Source organism: Marmota monax, unplaced genomic scaffold, assembly GCF_021218885.2.
Source record: "Marmota monax isolate L192 unplaced genomic scaffold, Marmota_monax_Labrador192_F-V1.1 WCK01_AAM20220418_F8-fsc00179, whole genome shotgun sequence".
Lineage (NCBI taxonomy): Eukaryota > Metazoa > Chordata > Mammalia > Rodentia > Sciuridae > Marmota > Marmota monax.
In genome coordinates this window covers 3,872,719-3,890,148 of record NW_026695200.1, presented here as the reverse complement: position 1 = coordinate 3,890,148, position 17,430 = coordinate 3,872,719, and the positions used below count along the sequence as shown (strand labels likewise).

General features: G+C 57.7%; 17 non-coding genes across 17 annotated transcripts; all 17 read left to right on the top strand.

The window, feature by feature from the left end:
• The first annotated feature begins 28 nt into the window (after positions 1-28).
• On the top strand, positions 29-122 carry LOC124082376 (small nucleolar RNA SNORD116). Its single transcript, XR_006848340.1, has one exon. It is a non-coding gene; the product is annotated as a small nucleolar RNA SNORD116 (small nucleolar RNA).
• A 973-nt stretch (positions 123-1,095) lies between these two features.
• On the top strand, positions 1,096-1,189 carry LOC124082374 (small nucleolar RNA SNORD116). The gene has a single exon (XR_006848338.1). It is a non-coding gene; the product is annotated as a small nucleolar RNA SNORD116 (small nucleolar RNA).
• Positions 1,190-2,146: 957 nt separating this feature from the next.
• On the top strand, positions 2,147-2,240 carry LOC124082373 (small nucleolar RNA SNORD116). The gene has a single exon (XR_006848337.1). It is a non-coding gene; the product is annotated as a small nucleolar RNA SNORD116 (small nucleolar RNA).
• Positions 2,241-3,197: 957 nt separating this feature from the next.
• On the top strand, positions 3,198-3,291 carry LOC124082372 (small nucleolar RNA SNORD116). Its single transcript, XR_006848336.1, has one exon. It is a non-coding gene; the product is annotated as a small nucleolar RNA SNORD116 (small nucleolar RNA).
• A 973-nt stretch (positions 3,292-4,264) lies between these two features.
• LOC124082371 (small nucleolar RNA SNORD116) lies at positions 4,265-4,358 on the top strand. Its single transcript, XR_006848335.1, has one exon. It is a non-coding gene; the product is annotated as a small nucleolar RNA SNORD116 (small nucleolar RNA).
• Positions 4,359-5,315: 957 nt separating this feature from the next.
• Positions 5,316-5,409, top strand: LOC124082370 (small nucleolar RNA SNORD116). Its single transcript, XR_006848334.1, has one exon. It is a non-coding gene; the product is annotated as a small nucleolar RNA SNORD116 (small nucleolar RNA).
• Positions 5,410-6,382: 973 nt separating this feature from the next.
• On the top strand, positions 6,383-6,476 carry LOC124082449 (small nucleolar RNA SNORD116). The gene has a single exon (XR_006848407.1). It is a non-coding gene; the product is annotated as a small nucleolar RNA SNORD116 (small nucleolar RNA).
• Positions 6,477-7,433: 957 nt separating this feature from the next.
• On the top strand, positions 7,434-7,527 carry LOC124082448 (small nucleolar RNA SNORD116). The gene has a single exon (XR_006848406.1). It is a non-coding gene; the product is annotated as a small nucleolar RNA SNORD116 (small nucleolar RNA).
• A 969-nt stretch (positions 7,528-8,496) lies between these two features.
• On the top strand, positions 8,497-8,590 carry LOC124082447 (small nucleolar RNA SNORD116). The gene has a single exon (XR_006848405.1). It is a non-coding gene; the product is annotated as a small nucleolar RNA SNORD116 (small nucleolar RNA).
• Positions 8,591-9,547: 957 nt separating this feature from the next.
• On the top strand, positions 9,548-9,641 carry LOC124082446 (small nucleolar RNA SNORD116). The gene has a single exon (XR_006848404.1). It is a non-coding gene; the product is annotated as a small nucleolar RNA SNORD116 (small nucleolar RNA).
• A 955-nt stretch (positions 9,642-10,596) lies between these two features.
• On the top strand, positions 10,597-10,690 carry LOC124082445 (small nucleolar RNA SNORD116). Its single transcript, XR_006848403.1, has one exon. It is a non-coding gene; the product is annotated as a small nucleolar RNA SNORD116 (small nucleolar RNA).
• A 973-nt stretch (positions 10,691-11,663) lies between these two features.
• On the top strand, positions 11,664-11,757 carry LOC124082443 (small nucleolar RNA SNORD116). The gene has a single exon (XR_006848401.1). It is a non-coding gene; the product is annotated as a small nucleolar RNA SNORD116 (small nucleolar RNA).
• Positions 11,758-12,714: 957 nt separating this feature from the next.
• LOC124082442 (small nucleolar RNA SNORD116) lies at positions 12,715-12,808 on the top strand. The gene has a single exon (XR_006848400.1). It is a non-coding gene; the product is annotated as a small nucleolar RNA SNORD116 (small nucleolar RNA).
• A 969-nt stretch (positions 12,809-13,777) lies between these two features.
• LOC124082441 (small nucleolar RNA SNORD116) lies at positions 13,778-13,871 on the top strand. Its single transcript, XR_006848399.1, has one exon. It is a non-coding gene; the product is annotated as a small nucleolar RNA SNORD116 (small nucleolar RNA).
• A 957-nt stretch (positions 13,872-14,828) lies between these two features.
• On the top strand, positions 14,829-14,922 carry LOC124082440 (small nucleolar RNA SNORD116). Its single transcript, XR_006848398.1, has one exon. It is a non-coding gene; the product is annotated as a small nucleolar RNA SNORD116 (small nucleolar RNA).
• A 955-nt stretch (positions 14,923-15,877) lies between these two features.
• Positions 15,878-15,971, top strand: LOC124082439 (small nucleolar RNA SNORD116). Its single transcript, XR_006848397.1, has one exon. It is a non-coding gene; the product is annotated as a small nucleolar RNA SNORD116 (small nucleolar RNA).
• A 971-nt stretch (positions 15,972-16,942) lies between these two features.
• On the top strand, positions 16,943-17,036 carry LOC124082438 (small nucleolar RNA SNORD116). The gene has a single exon (XR_006848396.1). It is a non-coding gene; the product is annotated as a small nucleolar RNA SNORD116 (small nucleolar RNA).
• The last annotated feature ends 394 nt before the right edge of the window (positions 17,037-17,430 follow it).

The following is a 17,430-nucleotide window of genomic DNA, read 5'->3' as shown; positions in this document are numbered from 1 at the left end:
GGACGCGGTTGGTGCGTCCGGCGTGCTTGGATCGATGATGAGTCCTCCAATAACATTCCTTGGAAAAGCTGAACAAAATGAGTGAAAACCCACTACCGTCTCGCTCATCGTGACTGAGGTCCAGCACGTTGGCAGAGGCAGAGGCAGAGTTGGCAGGGGCCAGGGAGAGCTGCCGGGGCTTCCAATACTTGTCTTCCCCATGAACGAATTCCTAGGCCCAGCCGATGTCGAATGGTGGGCTATGGCCCCGTCCATGTGCGTGTGGCCGCTGGGTATGATTGTCTGAGCCGAATCAGAATCTCAGCAGAGCCAGGCCTGCTGGGGGAACAACAGGTGTGAGGTGTCCAAGCGCCCTGTTTTAAAAGGTTAGGATGACTTGGAGGTATGAGGTGGCCTGGAGAGGGCTAGCCCTGGCCCTCCCCTTCTTATAGGACCAGTGGTTGAGGGTGCAGTAGAGATTCTTGCAGCGGTCATCGGGGTGGAGTGTGGAGGTTGTAGGGGAGGACAGGTACAAGGCGGATGTGGAAAATTGCAGCAGGCATACCCCGGGTGAAGCCTAGAAGGTGCGGAAAGGGAGGTCTATAGCAAACTATCCTCCCAAGATGGCGCACCCAAGTTCCCCGGGTGTGTGTGGATCTAGCCCCCAGGTGCGGGATTGTGGATCAGTTCTGTGTGGATTGGGGAAGCAAGACAGTGTGTGGTGAGCATTGGGGAGTATACTGAGCCGAGAGTAAGCTGGCATCGGAGAGGAGAGCCTTGGCACCGGGCCATTGTTCTCATGGTTGCTTTTCATTTGTGTACACTCTTCAGGACAAGGTGGCGGGCGAGGGAGGCGTGCCGGGTGGCTGAGTGGAGCGTGTCCGCCTGTGCTGAGGCCGTGGGGTCCTGTTTTGTGTTTGGCATCGCTGTGTTCGCGAGTGGGAAACAGGCCGGAGCGTGGCGAAGACGGTAAGCTTGGCTGGTCCACCTCCCCCGTGCCAAGCCAGTTGTTGTAGGCTATGAGGGTTGGTGTGGAAATACCATCCCAATGACTGTGTTCGGTCGGGCCGGGGCCCGGCCAGGGACATGGACGCGGTTGGTGCGTCCGGCGTGCTTGGATCGATGATGAGTCCTCCAATAACATTCCTTGGAAAAGCTGAACAAAATGAGTGAAAACCCACTACCGTCTCGCTCATCGTGACTGAGGTCCGGCACGTTGGCATAGACAGAGACAGAGGTGGCAGGGGCCAGGGAGAGCTGCCAGGGCTTCCAATACTTGTCCTCCTCATGGGCGAATTCCTAGGCCAGGCCGATGCCCACAGCTGATCTGTGGCTCCGTCCATGTGCGTGTGGCCGCTGGGCATTTTGGCTGAGCCGAATCAGGTGCTCGAAGGGGCCATGCCTACTCGGGCAACAGAGATGTGAGGTGTCCAAGCGCCCTGTTTTAAAAGGTTGGGATGACTTGGAGGCACGAGGTTCCCTGTAGGCACGAGGCATAGCCGTGGCCCTTCGTTTGCTGATGGGACCACTGGGTGAGTGTGTAGCATACGTTATCTCAGGGACAGCGGGGTGGAGTGGAGTACAGGAACAAGGCGGAAGTGGAATGTCGCAGTGGGCAGACCCTTGGTGATGCCTGTCAGGTGCGGAATGCGAGGCCTGTAGCGAACTATCCTCCCAAGATGGCGCGCGCAAGTTCTCCGGGTGTGTGGCCGTACCCCCAGATGTGCGGTTCTCGATTAGCTCTCTGTACATTGGGGATGCAGGAGAGTATATCCTGAGCATTGAGGATTTTCCTCAGGCTACAGGAAGCTGGCATCAGAGAGGAGGGTCCTGGCACCGGGCCTTTGTTCTCATGGTTGCTTGTCGTTTGTGTTCACTCTTCAGGAGGAGGCGGCGAGCGAGAAGGCTTCCTGTTGGCTGATTGGAGCGTGCCCACCTCTGCTGAGGCCCTTGGGTCCTTTTTTCTGTTTGGCATCCCTGTGTTCGTGACTGGGACAAAGGCCGGTGCGTGGTGAAGATGGTAAGCTTGGTTTGTCCACCTCCACCACGTCAAGCGAGTTGTTGGAGGATATGCAGGATTGGCGTGGAAATACCGCCCCCCAAATGTGCTCGGTCGGGCCCAGGCCCGGCCAGGGGCGTGGACGCGGTTGGTGCGTCCGGCGTGCTTGGATCGATGATGAGTCCTCCAATAACATTCCTTGGAAAAGCTGAACAAAATGAGTGAAAACCCACTACCGTCTCGCTCATCGTGACTGAGGTCCGGCACGTTGGCATAGACAGAGACAGAGGTGGCAGGGGCCAGGGAGAGCTGCCGGGGCTTCCAATACTTGTCCTCCTCATGGGCGAATTCCTAGGCCAGGCCGATGCCCACAGCTGATCTGTGGCTCCGTCCATGTGCGTGTGGCCGCTGGGCATTTTGGCTGAGCCGAATCAGGTGCTCGAAGGGGCCATGCCTACTCGGGCAACAGAGATGTGAGGTGTCCAAGCGCCCTGTTTTAAAAGGTTGGGATGACTTGGAGGCACGAGGTTCCCTGTAGGCACGAGGCATAGCCGTGGCCCTTCGTTTGCTGATGGGACCACTGGGTGAGTGTGTAGCATACGTTATCTCAGGGACAGCGGGGTGGAGTGCAGTACAGGAACAAGGCGGAAGTGGAAGGTCGCAGTGGGCAGACCCTTGGTGATGCCTGTCAGGTGCGGAATGCGAGGCCTGTAGCGAACTATCCTCCCAAGATGGCGCGCGCAAGTTCTCCGGGTGTGTGGCCGTACCCCCAGATGTGCGGTTCTCGATTAGCTCTCTGTACATTGGGGATGCAGGAGAGTATATCCTGAGCATTGAGGATTTTCCTCAGGCTACAGGAAGCTGGCATCAGAGAGGAGGGTCCTGGCACCGGGCCTTTGTTCTCATGGTTGCTTGTCGTTTGTGTTCACTCTTCAGGAGGAGGCGGCGAGCGCGAAGGCTTCCTGTTGGCTGATTGGAGCGTGCCCACCTCTGCTGAGGCCCTTGGGTCCTTTTTTCTGTTTGGCATCCCTGTGTTCGTGACTGGGACAAAGGCCGGTGCGTGGTGAAGATGGTAAGCTTGGTTTGTCCACCTCCACCACGTCAAGCGAGTTGTTGGAGGATATGCAGGATTGGCGTGGAAATACCGCCCCCCAAATGTGCTCGGTCGGGCCCAGGCCCGGCCAGGGGCGTGGACGCGGTTGGTGCGTCCGGCGTGCTTGGATCGATGATGAGTCCTCCAATAACATTCCTTGGAAAAGCTGAACAAAATGAGTGAAAACCCACTACCGTCTCGCTCATCGTGACTGAGGTCCAGCACGTTGGCAGAGGCAGAGGCAGAGTTGGCAGGGGCCAGGGAGAGCTGCCGGGGCTTCCAATACTTGTCTTCCCCATGAACGAATTCCTAGGCCCAGCCGATGTCGAATGGTGGGCTATGGCCCCGTCCATGTGCGTGTGGCCGCTGGGTATGATTGTCTGAGCCGAATGAGAATCTCAGCAGAGCCAGGCCTGCTGGGGGAACAACAGGTGTGAGGTGTCCAAGCGCACTGTTTTAAAAGGTTAGGATGACTTGGAGGTATGAGGTGGCCTGGAGAGGGCTAGCCCTGGCCGTCCCCTTCTTAGAGGACCAATGGTTGAGGGTGCAGTAGACATTCTTGCAGCGGTCATCGGGGTGGAGTGTGGAGGTTGTAGGGGAGGACAGGTACAAGGCGGATGTGGAAAATTGCAGCAGGCATACCCCGGGTGAAGCCTAGAAGGTGCAGAAAGGGAGGTCTATAGCAAACTATCCTCCCAAGATGGCGCACCCAAGTTCCCCGGGTGTGTGTGGATCTAGCCCCCAGGTGCGGGTTTGTGGATCAGTTCTGTGTGGATTGGGGAAGCAAGACAGTGTGTGGTGAGCATTGGGGAGTATACTGAGCCGACAGGAAGCTGGCATCGGATAGGAGAGCCTTGGCACCGGGCCATTGTTCTCATGGTTGCTTTTCATTTGTGTACACTCTTCAGGACAAGTTGGCGGGCGAGGGAGGCGTGCCGGGTGGCTGAGTGGAGCGTGTCCGCCTGTGCTGAGGCCGTGGGGTCCTGTTTTGTGTTTGGCATCGCTGTGTTCGCGAGTGGGAAACAGGCCGGAGCGTGGCGAAGACGGTAAGCTTGGCTGGTCCACCTCCGCCGTGCCAAGCCAGTTGTTGTAGGCTATGAGGGTTGGTGTGGAAATACCATCCCAATGACTGTGTTCGGTTGGGCCGCGGCCCGGCCAGGGACATGGACGCGGTTGGTGCGTCCGGCGTGCTTGGATCGATGATGAGTCCTCCAATAACATTCCTTGGAAAAGCTGAACAAAATGAGTGAAAACCCACTACCGTCTCGCTCATCGTGACTGAGGTCCGGCACGTTGGCATACACAGAGGCAGAGGTGGCAGGGGCCAGGGAGAGCTGCCGGGGCTTCCAATACTTGTCCTCCTCATGGGCGAATTCCTAGGCCAGGCCGATGCCCACAGCTGATCTGTGGCTCCGTCCATGTGCGTGTGGCCGCTGGGCATTTTGGCTGAGCCGAATCAGGTGCTCGAAGGGGCCATGCCTACTCGGGCAACAGAGATGTGAGGTGTCCAAGCGCCCTGTTTTAAAAGGTTGGGATGACTTGGAGGCACGAGGTTCCCTGTAGGCACGAGGCATAGCCGTGGCCCTTCGTTTGCTGATGGGACCACTGGGTGAGTGTGTAGCATACGTTATCTCAGGGACAGCGGGGTGGAGTGGAGGACAGGAACAAGGCGGAAGTGGAATGTCGCAGTGGGCAGACCCTTGGTGATGCCTGTCAGGTGCGGAATGCGAGGCCTGTAGCGAACTATCCTCCCAAGATGGCGCGCGCAAGTTCTCCGGGTGTGTGGCCGTCCCCACAGATGTGCGGTTCTCGATTAGCTCTCTGTATATTGGGGATGCAGGAGAGTATATCCTGAGCATTGAGGATTTTCCTCAGGCTACAGGAAGCTGGCATCAGAGAGAAGGGTCCTGGCACCGGGCCTTTGTTCTCATGGTTGCTTGTCGTTTGTGTTCACTCTTCAGGAGGAGGCGGCGAGCGCGAAGGCTTCCTGTTGGCTGATTGGAGCGTGCCCACCTCTGCTGAGGCCCTTGGGTCCTTTTTTCTGTTTGGCATCCCTGTGTTCGTGACTGGGACAAAGGCCGGTGCGTGGTGAAGATGGTAAGCTTGGTTTGTCCACCTCCACCACGTCAAGCGAGTTGTTGGAGGATATGCAGGATTGGCGTGGAAATACCGCCCCCCAAATGTGCTCGGTCGGGCCCAGGCCCGGCCAGGGGCGTGGACGCGGTTGGTGCGTCCGGCGTGCTTGGATCGATGATGAGTCCTCCAATAACATTCCTTGGAAAAGCTGAACAAAATGAGTGAAAACCCACTACCGTCTCGCTCATCGTGACTGAGGTCCAGCACGTTGGCAGAGGCAGAGGCAGAGTTGGCAGGGGCCAGGGAGAGCTGCCGGGGCTTCCAATACTTGTCTTCCCCATGAACGAATTCCTAGGCCCAGCCGATGTCGAATGGTGGGCTATGGCCCCGTCCATGTGCGTGTGGCCGCTGGGTATGATTGTCTGAGCCGAATCAGAATCTCAGCAGAGCCAGGCCTGCTGGGGGAACAACAGGTGTGAGGTGTCCAAGCGCCCTGTTTTAAAAGGTTAGGATGACTTGGAGGTATGAGGTGGCCTGGAGAGGGCTATCCCTGGCCCTCCCCTTCTTATAGGACCAGTGGTTGAGGGTGCAGTAAACATTCTTGCAGCGGTCATTGGGGTGGAGTGTGGAGGTTGTAGGGGAGGACAGGTACAAGGCGGATGTGGAAAATTGCAGCAGGCATACCCCGGGTGAAGCCTAGAAGGTGCGGAAAGGGAGGTGTATAGCAAACTATCCTCCCAAGATGGCGCACCCAAGTTCCCCGGGTGTGTGTGGATCTAGCCCCCAGGTGCGGGATTGTGGATCAGTTCTGTGTGGATTGGGGAAGCAAGACAGTGTGTGGTGAGCATTGGGGAGTATACTGAGCCGACAGGAAGCTGGCATCGGAGAGGAGAGCCTTGGCACCGGGCCATTGTTCTCATGGTTGCTTTTCATTTGTGTACACTCTTCAGGACAAGGTGGCGGGCGAGGGAGGCGTGCCGGGTGGCTGAGTGGAGCGTGTCCGCCTGTGCTGAGGCCGTGGGGTCCTGTTTTGTGTTTGGCATCGCTGTGTTCGTGAGTGGGAAACAGGCCGGAGCGTGGCGAAGACGGTAAGCTTGGCTGGTCCACCTCCCCCGTGCCAAGCCAGTTGTTGTAGGCTATGAGGGTTGGTGTGGAAATACCATCCCAATGACTGTGTTCGGTCGGGCCGCGGCCCGGCCAGGGACATGGACGCGGTTGGTGCGTCCGGCGTGCTTGGATCGATGATGAGTCCTCCAATAACATTCCTTGGAAAAGCTGAACAAAATGAGTGAAAACCCACTACCGTCTCGCTCATCGTGACTGAGGTCCGGCACGTTGGCATAGACAGAGACAGAGGTGGCAGGGGCCAGGGAGAGCTGCCGGGGCTTCCAATACTTGTCCTCCTCATGGGCGAATTCCTAGGCCAGGCCGATGCCCACAGCTGATCTGTGGCTCTGTCCATGTGCGTGTGGCCGCTGGGCATTTTGGCTGAGCCGAATCAGGTGCTCGAAGGGGCCATGCCTACTCGGGCAACAGAGATGTGAGGTGTCCAAGCGCCCTGTTTTAAAAGGTTGGGATGACTTGGAGGCACGAGGTTCCCTGTAGGCACGAGGCATAGCCGTGGCCCTTCGTTTGCTGATGGGACCACTGGGTGAGTGTGTAGCATACGTTATGTCAGGGACAGCGGGGTGGAGTGGAGTACAGGAACAAGGCGGAAGTGGAATGTCGCAGTGGGCAGACCCTTGGTGATGCCTGTCAGGTGCGGAATGCGAGGCCTGTAGCGAACTATCCTCCCAAGATGGCGCGCGCAAGTTCTCCGGGTGTGTGGCCGTACCCCCAGATGTGCGGTTCTCGATTAGCTCTCTGTACATTGGGGATGCAGGAGAGTATATCCTGAGCATTGAGGATTTTCGTCAGGCTACAGGAAGCTGGCATCAGAGAGAAGGGTCCTGGCACCGGGCCTTTGTTCTCATGGTTGCTTGTCGTTTGTGTTCACTCTTCAGGAGGAGGCGGCGAGCGAGAAGGCTTCCTGTTGGCTGATTGGAGCGTGCCCACCTCTGCTGAGGCCCTTGGGTCCTTTTTTCTGTTTGGCATCCCTGTGTTCGTGACTGGGACAAAGGCCGGTGCGTGGTGAAGATGGTAAGCTTGGTTTGTCCACCTCCACCACGTCAAGCGAGTTGTTGGAGGATATGCAGGATTGGCGTGGAAATACCGCCCCCCAAATGTGCTCGGTCGGGCCCAGGCCCGGCCAGGGGCGTGGACGCGGTTGGTGCGTCCGGCGTGCTTGGATCGATGATGAGTCCTCCAATAACATTCCTTGGAAAAGCTGAACAAAATGAGTGAAAACCCACTACCGTCTCGCTCATCGTGACTGAGGTCCGGCACGTTGGCAGAGGCAGAGGCAGAGTTGGCAGGGGCCAGGGAGAGCTGCCGGGGCTTCCAATACTTGTCTTCCCCATGAACGAATTCCTAGGCCCAGCCGATGTCGAATGGTGGGCTATGGCCCCGTCCATGTGCGTGTGGCCGCTGGGTATGATTGTCTGAGCCGAATGAGAATCTCAGCAGAGCCAGGCCTGCTGGGGGAACAACAGGTGTGAGGTGTCCAAGCGCCCTGTTTTAAAAGGTTAGGATGACTTGGAGGTATGAGGTGGCCTGGAGAGGGCTATCCCTGGCCTTCCCCTTCTTATAGGACCAGTGGTTGAGGGTGCAGTAAACATTCTTGCAGCGGTCATCGGGGTGGAGTGTGGAGGTTGTAGGGGAGGACAGGTACAAGGCGGATGTGGAAAATTGCAGCAGGCATACCCCGGGTGAAGCCTAGAAGGTGCGGAAAGGGAGGTGTATAGCAAACTATCCTCCCAAGATGGCGCACCCAAGTTCCCCGTGTGTGGATCTAGCCCCCAGGTGCGGGATTATGGATCAGTTCTGTGTGGTTTGGGGAAGCAAGACAGTGTGTGGTGAGCATTGGGGAGTATACTGAGCCGACAGGAAGCTGGCATCGGAGAGGAGAGCCTTGGCACCGGGCCAATGTTCTCATGGTTGCTTTTCATTTGTGTACACTCTTCAGGACAAGGTGGCGGGCGAGGGAGGCGTGCCGGGTGGCTGAGTGGAGCGTGTCCGCCTGTGCTGAGGCCGTGGGGTCCTGTTTTGTGTTTGGCATCGCTGTGTTCGTGAGTGGGAAACAGGCCGGAGCGTGGCGAAGACGGTAAGCTTGGCTGGTCCACCTCCCCCGTGCCAAGCCAGTTGTTGTAGGCTATGAGGGTTGGTGTGGAAATACCATCCCAATGACTGTGTTCGGTCGGGCCGCGGCCCGGCCAGGGACATGGATGCGGTTGGTGCGTCCGGCGTGCTTGGATCGATGATGAGTCCTCCAATAACATTCCTTGGAAAAGCTGAACAAAATGAGTGAAAACCCACTACCGTCTCGCTCATCGTGACTGAGGTCCGGCACGTTGGCATAGACAGAGACAGAGGTGGCAGGGGCCAGGGAGAGCTGCCGGGGCTTCCAATACTTGTCCTCCTCATGGGCGAATTCCTAGGCCAGGCCGATGCCCACAGCTGATCTGTGGCTCCGTCCATGTGCGTGTGGCCGCTGGGCATTTTGGCTGAGCCGAATCAGGTGCTCGAAGGGGCCATGCCTACTCGGGCAACAGAGATGTGAGGTGTCCAAGCGCCCTGTTTTAAAAGGTTGGGATGACTTGGAGGCACGAGGTTCCCTGTAGGCACGAGGCATAGCCGTGGCCCTTCGTTTGCTGATGGGACCACTGGGTGAGTTTGTAGCATACGTTATGTCAGGGACAGCGGGGTGGAGTGGAGGACAGGAACAAGGCGGAAGTGGAATGTCGCAGTGGGCAGACCCTTGGTGATGCCTGTCAGGTGCGGAATGCGAGGCCTGTAGCGAACTATCCTCCGAAGATGGCGCGCGCAAGTTCTCCGGGTGTGTGGCCGTACCCCCAGATGTGCGGTTCTCGATTAGCTCTCTGTATATTGGGGATGCAGGAGAGTATATCCTGAGCATTGAGGATTTTCCTCAGGCTACAGGAAGCTGGCATCAGAGAGAAGGGTCCTGGCACCGGGCCTTTGTTCTCATGGTTGCTTGTCGTTTGTGTTCACTCTTCAGGAGGAGGCGGTGAGCGAGAAGGCTTCCTGTTGGCTGATTGGAGCGTGCCCACCTCTGCTGAGGCCCTTGGGTCCTTTTTTCTGTTTGGCATCCCTGTGTTCGTGACTGGGACAAAGGCCGGTGCGTGGTGAAGATGGTAAGCTTGGTTTGTCCACCTCCACCACGTCAAGCGAGTTGTTGGAGGATATGCAGGATTGGCGTGGAAATACCGCCCCCCAAATGTGCTCGGTCGGGCCCAGGCCCGGCCAGGGGCGTGGACGCGGTTGGTGCGTCCGGCGTGCTTGGATCGATGATGAGTCCTCCAATAACATTCCTTGGAAAAGCTGAACAAAATGAGTGAAAACCCACTACCGTCTCGCTCATCGTGACTGAGGTCCGGCACGTTGGCATAGACAGAGACAGAGGTGGCAGGGGCCAGGGAGAGCTGCCGGGGCTTCCAATACTTGTCCTCCTCATGGGCGAATTCCTAGGCCAGGCCGATGCCCACAGCTGATCTGTGGCTCCGTCCATGTGCGTGTGGCCGCTGGGCATTTTGGCTGAGCCGAATCAGGTGCTCGAAGGGGCCATGCCTACTCGGGCAACAGAGATGTGAGGTGTCCAAGCGCCCTGTTTTAAAAGGTTGGGATGACTTGGAGGCACGAGTTTCCCTGTAGGCACGAGGCATAGCCGTGGCCCTTCGTTTGCTGATGGGACCACTGGGTGAGTGTGTAGCATACGTTATCTCAGGGACAGCGGGGTGGAGTGGAGGACAGGAACAAGGCGGAAGTGGAATGTCGCAGTGGGCAGACCCTTGGTGATGCCTGTCAGGTGCGGAATGCGAGGCCTGTAGCGAACTATCCTCCCAAGATGGCGCGCAAGTTCTCCGGGTGTGTGGCCGTACCCCCAGATGTGCGGTTCTCGATTAGCTCTCTGTATATTGGGGATGCAGGAGAGTATATCCTGAGCATTGAGGATTTTCCTCAGGCTACAGGAAGCTGGCATCAGAGAGAAGGGTCCTGGCACCGGGCCTTTGTTCTCATGGTTGCTTGTCGTTTGTGTTCACTCTTCAGGAGGAGGCGGCGAGCGAGAAGGCTTCCTGTTGGCTGATTGGAGCGTGCCCACCTCTGCTGAGGCCCTTGGGTCCTTTTTTCTGTTTGGCATCCCTGTGTTCGTGACTGGGACAAAGGCCGGTGCGTGGTGAAGATGGTAAGCTTGGTTTGTCCACCTCCACCACGTCAAGCGAGTTGTTGGAGGATATGCAGGATTGGCGTGGAAATACCGCCCCCCAAATGTGCTCGGTCGGGCCCAGGCCCGGCCAGGGGCGTGGACGCGGTTGGTGCGTCCGGCGTGCTTGGATCGATGATGAGTCCTCCAATAACATTCCTTGGAAAAGCTGAACAAAATGAGTGAAAACCCACTACCGTCTCGCTCATCGTGACTGAGGTCCAGCACGTTGGCAGAGGCAGAGGCAGAGTTGGCAGGGGCCAGGGAGAGCTGCCGGGGCTTCCAATACTTGTCTTCCCCATGAACGAATTCCTAGGCCCAGCCGATGTCGAATGGTGGGCTATGGCCCCGTCCATGTGCGTGTGGCCGCTGGGTATGATTGTCTGAGCCGAATCAGAATCTCAGCAGAGCCAGGCCTGCTGGGGGAACAACAGGTGTGAGGTGTCCAAGCGCCCTGTTTTAAAAGGTTAGGATGACTTGGAGGTATGAGGTGGCCTGGAGAGGGCTATCCCTGGCCCTCCCCTTCTTATAGGACCAGTGGTTGAGGGTGCAGTAAACATTCTTGCAGCGGTCATTGGGGTGGAGTGTGGAGGTTGTAGGGGAGGACAGGTACAAGGCGGATGTGGAAAATTGCAGCAGGCATACCCCGGGTGAAGCCTAGAAGGTGCGGAAAGGGAGGTGTATAGCAAACTATCCTCCCAAGATGGCGCACCCAAGTTCCCCGGGTGTGTGTGGATCTAGCCCCCAGGTGCGGGATTGTGGATCAGTTCTGTGTGGATTGGGGAAGCAAGACAGTGTGTGGTGAGCATTGGGGAGTATACTGAGCCGACAGGAAGCTGGCATCGGAGAGGAGAGCCTTGGCACCGGGCCATTGTTCTCATGGTTGCTTTTCATTTGTGTACACTCTTCAGGACAAGGTGGCGGGCGAGGGAGGCGTGCCGGGTGGCTGAGTGGAGCGTGTCCGCCTGTGCTGAGGCCGTGGGGTCCTGTTTTGTGTTTGGCATCGCTGTGTTCGTGAGTGGGAAACAGGCCGGAGCGTGGCGAAGACGGTAAGCTTGGCTGGTCCACCTCCCCCGTGCCAAGCCAGTTGTTGTAGGCTATGAGGGTTGGTGTGGAAATACCATCCCAATGACTGTGTTCGGTCGGGCCGCGGCCCGGCCAGGGACATGGACGCGGTTGGTGCGTCCGGCGTGCTTGGATCGATGATGAGTCCTCCAATAACATTCCTTGGAAAAGCTGAACAAAATGAGTGAAAACCCACTACCGTCTCGCTCATCGTGACTGAGGTCCGGCACGTTGGCATAGACAGAGACAGAGGTGGCAGGGGCCAGGGAGAGCTGCCGGGGCTTCCAATACTTGTCCTCCTCATGGGCGAATTCCTAGGCCAGGCCGATGCCCACAGCTGATCTGTGGCTCTGTCCATGTGCGTGTGGCCGCTGGGCATTTTGGCTGAGCCGAATCAGGTGCTCGAAGGGGCCATGCCTACTCGGGCAACAGAGATGTGAGGTGTCCAAGCGCCCTGTTTTAAAAGGTTGGGATGACTTGGAGGCACGAGGTTCCCTGTAGGCACGAGGCATAGCCGTGGCCCTTCGTTTGCTGATGGGACCACTGGGTGAGTGTGTAGCATACGTTATGTCAGGGACAGCGGGGTGGAGTGGAGTACAGGAACAAGGCGGAAGTGGAATGTCGCAGTGGGCAGACCCTTGGTGATGCCTGTCAGGTGCGGAATGCGAGGCCTGTAGCGAACTATCCTCCCAAGATGGCGCGCGCAAGTTCTCCGGGTGTGTGGCCGTACCCCCAGATGTGCGGTTCTCGATTAGCTCTCTGTACATTGGGGATGCAGGAGAGTATATCCTGAGCATTGAGGATTTTCGTCAGGCTACAGGAAGCTGGCATCAGAGAGAAGGGTCCTGGCACCGGGCCTTTGTTCTCATGGTTGCTTGTCGTTTGTGTTCACTCTTCAGGAGGAGGCGGCGAGCGAGAAGGCTTCCTGTTGGCTGATTGGAGCGTGCCCACCTCTGCTGAGGCCCTTGGGTCCTTTTTTCTGTTTGGCATCCCTGTGTTCGTGACTGGGACAAAGGCCGGTGCGTGGTGAAGATGGTAAGCTTGGTTTGTCCACCTCCACCACGTCAAGCCAGTTGTTGGAGGATATGCAGGATTGGCGTGGAAATACCGCCCCCCAAATGTGCTCGGTCGGGCCCAGGCCCGGCCAGGGGCGTGGACGCGGTTGGTGCGTCCGGCGTGCTTGGATCGATGATGAGTCCTCCAATAACATTCCTTGGAAAAGCTGAACAAAATGAGTGAAAACCCACTACCGTCTCGCTCATCGTGACTGAGGTCCGGCACGTTGGCAGAGGCAGAGGCAGAGTTGGCAGGGGCCAGGGAGAGCTGCCGGGGCTTCCAATACTTGTCTTCCCCATGAACGAGTTCCTAGGCCCAGCCGATGTCGAATGGTGGGCTATGGCCCCGTCCATGTGCGTGTGGCCGCTGGGTATGATTGTCTGAGCCGAATGAGAATCTCAGCAGAGCCAGGCCTGCTGGGGGAACAACAGGTGTGAGGTGTCCAAGCGCCCTGTTTTAAAAGGTTAGGATGACTTGGAGGTATGAGGTGGCCTGGAGAGGGCTATCCCTGGCCTTCCCCTTCTTATAGGACCAGTGGTTGAGGGTGCAGTAAACATTCTTGCAGCGGTCATCGGGGTGGAGTGTGGAGGTTGTAGGGGAGGACAGGTACAAGGCGGATGTGGAAAATTGCAGCAGGCATACCCCGGGTGAAGCCTAGAAGGTGCGGAAAGGGAGGTGTATAGCAAACTATCCTCCCAAGATGGCGCACCCAAGTTCCCCGTGTGTGGATCTAGCCCCCAGGTGCGGGATTATGGATCAGTTCTGTGTGGTTTGGGGAAGCAAGACAGTGTGTGGTGAGCATTGGGGAGTATACTGAGCCGACAGGAAGCTGGCATCGGAGAGGAGAGCCTTGGCACCGGGCCAATGTTCTCATGGTTGCTTTTCATTTGTGTACACTCTTCAGGACAAGGTGGCGGGCGAGGGAGGCGTGCCGGGTGGCTGAGTGGAGCGTGTCCGCCTGTGCTGAGGCCGTGGGGTCCTGTTTTGTGTTTGGCATCGCTGTGTTCGTGAGTGGGAAACAGGCCGGAGCGTGGCGAAGACGGTAAGCTTGGCTGGTCCACCTCCCCCGTGCCAAGCCAGTTGTTGTAGGCTATGAGGGTTGGTGTGGAAATACCATCCCAATGACTGTGTTCGGTCGGGCCGCGGCCCGGCCAGGGACATGGATGCGGTTGGTGCGTCCGGCGTGCTTGGATCGATGATGAGTCCTCCAATAACATTCCTTGGAAAAGCTGAACAAAATGAGTGAAAACCCACTACCGTCTCGCTCATCGTGACTGAGGTCCGGCACGTTGGCATAGACAGAGACAGAGGTGGCAGGGGCCAGGGAGAGCTGCCGGGGCTTCCAATACTTGTCCTCCTCATGGGCGAATTCCTAGGCCAGGCCGATGCCCACAGCTGATCTGTGGCTCCGTCCATGTGCGTGTGGCCGCTGGGCATTTTGGCTGAGCCGAATCAGGTGCTCGAAGGGGCCATGCCTACTCGGGCAACAGAGATGTGAGGTGTCCAAGCGCCCTGTTTTAAAAGGTTGGGATGACTTGGAGGCACGAGGTTCCCTGTAGGCACGAGGCATAGCCGTGGCCCTTCGTTTGCTGATGGGACCACTGGGTGAGTTTGTAGCATACGTTATGTCAGGGACAGCGGGGTGGAGTGGAGGACAGGAACAAGGCGGAAGTGGAATGTCGCAGTGGGCAGACCCTTGGTGATGCCTGTCAGGTGCGGAATGCGAGGCCTGTAGCGAACTATCCTCCGAAGATGGCGCGCGCAAGTTCTCCGGGTGTGTGGCCGTACCCCCAGATGTGCGGTTCTCGATTAGCTCTCTGTATATTGGGGATGCAGGAGAGTATATCCTGAGCATTGAGGATTTTCCTCAGGCTACAGGAAGCTGGCATCAGAGAGAAGGGTCCTGGCACCGGGCCTTTGTTCTCATGGTTGCTTGTCGTTTGTGTTCACTCTTCAGGAGGAGGCGGTGAGCGAGAAGGCTTCCTGTTGGCTGATTGGAGCGTGCCCACCTCTGCTGAGGCCCTTGGGTCCTTTTTTCTGTTTGGCATCCCTGTGTTCGTGACTGGGACAAAGGCCGGTGCGTGGTGAAGATGGTAAGCTTGGTTTGTCCACCTCCACCACGTCAAGCGAGTTGTTGGAGGATATGCAGGATTGGCGTGGAAATACCGCCCCCCAAATGTGCTCGGTCGGGCCCAGGCCCGGCCAGGGGCGTGGACGCGGTTGGTGCGTCCGGCGTGCTTGGATCGATGATGAGTCCTCCAATAACATTCCTTGGAAAAGCTGAACAAAATGAGTGAAAACCCACTACCGTCTCGCTCATCGTGACTGAGGTCCGGCACGTTGGCATAGACAGAGACAGAGGTGGCAGGGGCCAGGGAGAGCTGCCGGGGCTTCCAATACTTGTCCTCCTCATGGGCGAATTCCTAGGCCAGGCCGATGCCCACAGCTGATCTGTGGCTCCGTCCATGTGCGTGTGGCCGCTGGGCATTTTGGCTGAGCCGAATCAGGTGCTCGAAGGGGCCATGCCTACTCGGGCAACAGAGATGTGAGGTGTCCAAGCGCCCTGTTTTAAAAGGTTGGGATGACTTGGAGGCACGAGTTTCCCTGTAGGCACGAGGCATAGCCGTGGCCCTTCGTTTGCTGATGGGACCACTGGGTGAGTGTGTAGCATACGTTATCTCAGGGACAGCGGGGTGGAGTGGAGGACAGGAACAAGGCGGAAGTGGAATGTCGCAGTGGGCAGACCCTTGGTGATGCCTGTCAGGTGCGGAATGCGAGGCCTGTAGCGAACTATCCTCCCAAGATGGCGCGCAAGTTCTCCGGGTGTGTGGCCGTACCCCCAGATGTGCGGTTCTCGATTAGCTCTCTGTATATTGGGGATGCAGGAGAGTATATCCTGAGCATTGAGGATTTTCCTCAGGCTACAGGAAGCTGGCATCAGAGAGAAGGGTCCTGGCACCGGGCCTTTGTTCTCATGGTTGCTTGTCGTTTGTGTTCACTCTTCAGGAGGAGGCGGCGAGCGAGAAGGCTTCCTGTTGGCTGATTGGAGCGTGCCCACCTCTGCTGAGGCCCTTGGGTCCTTTTTTCTGTTTGGCATCCCTGTGTTCGTGACTGGGACAAAGGCCGGTGCGTGGTGAAGATGGTAAGCTTGGTTTGTCCACCTCCACCACGTCAAGCGAGTTGTTGGAGGATATGCAGGATTGGCGTGGAAATACCGCCCCCCAAATGTGCTCGGTCGGGCCCAGGCCCGGCCAGGGGCGTGGACGCGGTTGGTGCGTCCGGCGTGCTTGGATCGATGATGAGTCCTCCAATAACATTCCTTGGAAAAGCTGAACAAAATGAGTGAAAACCCACTACCGTCTCGCTCATCGTGACTGAGGTCCAGCACGTTGGCAGAGGCAGAGGCAGAGTTGGCAGGGGCCAGGGAGAGCTGCCGGGGCTTCCAATACTTGTCTTCCCCATGAACGAATTCCTAGGCCCAGCCGATGTCGAATGGTGGGCTATGGCCCCGTCCATGTGCGTGTGGCCGCTGGGTATGATTGTCTGAGCCGAATGAGAATCTCAGCAGAGCCAGGCCTGCTGGGGGAACAACAGGTGTGAGGTGTCCAAGCGCCCTGTTTTAAAAGGTTAGGATGACTTGGAGGTATGAGGTGGCCTGGAGAGGGCTATCCCTGGCCCTCCCCTTCTTATAGGACCAGTGGTTGAGGGTGCAGTAAACATTCTTGCAGCGGTCATCGGGGTGGAGTGTGGAGGTTGTAGGGGAGGACAGGTACAAGGCGGATGTGGAAAATTGCAGCAGGCATACCCCGGGTGAAGCCTAGAAGGTGCGGAAAGGGAGGTGTATAGCAAACTATCCTCCCAAGATGGCGCACCCAAGTTCCCCGTGTGTGTGGATCTAGCCCCCAGGTGCGGGATTATGGATCAGTTCTGTGTGGATTGGGGAAGCAAGACAGTGTGTGGTGAGCATTGGGGAGTATACTGAGCCGACAGGAAGCTGGCATCGGAGAGGAGAGCCTTGGCACCGGGCCATTGTTCTCATGGTTGCTTTTCATTTGTGTACACTCTTCAGGACAAGGTGGCGGGTGAGGGAGGCGTGCCGGGTGGCTGAGTGGAGCGTGTCCGCCTGTGCTGAGGCCGTGGGGTCCTGTTTTGTGTTTGGCATCGCTGTGTTCGTGAGTGGGAAACAGGCCGGAGCGTGGCGAAGACGGTAAGCTTGGCTGGTCCACCTCCCCCGTGCCAAGCCAGTTGTTGTAGGCTATGAGGGTTGGTGTGGAAATACCATCCCAATGACTGTGTTCGGTCGGGCCGCGGCCCGGCCAGGGACATGGACGCGGTTGGTGCGTCCGGCGTGCTTGGATCGATGATGAGTCCTCCAATAACATTCCTTGGAAAAGCTGAACAAAATGAGTGAAAACCCACTACCGTCTCGCTCATCGTGACTGAGGTCCGGCACGTTGGCATAGACAGAGACAGAGGTGGCAGGGGCCAGGGAGAGCTGCCGGGGCTTCCAATACTTGTCCTCCTCATGGGCGAATTCCTAGGCCAGGCCGATGCCCACAGCTGATCTGTGGCTCCGTCCATGTGCGTGTGGCCGCTGGGCATTTTGGCTGAGCCGAATCAGGTGCTCGAAGGGGCCATGCCTACTCGGGCAACAGAGATGTGAGGTGTCCAAGCGCCCTGTTTTAAAAGGTTGGGATGACTTGGAGGCACGAGTTTCCCTGTAGGCACGAGGCATAGCCGTGGCCCTTCGTTTGCTGATGGGACCACTGGGTGAGTGTGTAGCATACGTTATGTCAGGGACAGCGGGGTGGAGTGGAGGACAGGAACAAGGCGGAAGTGGAA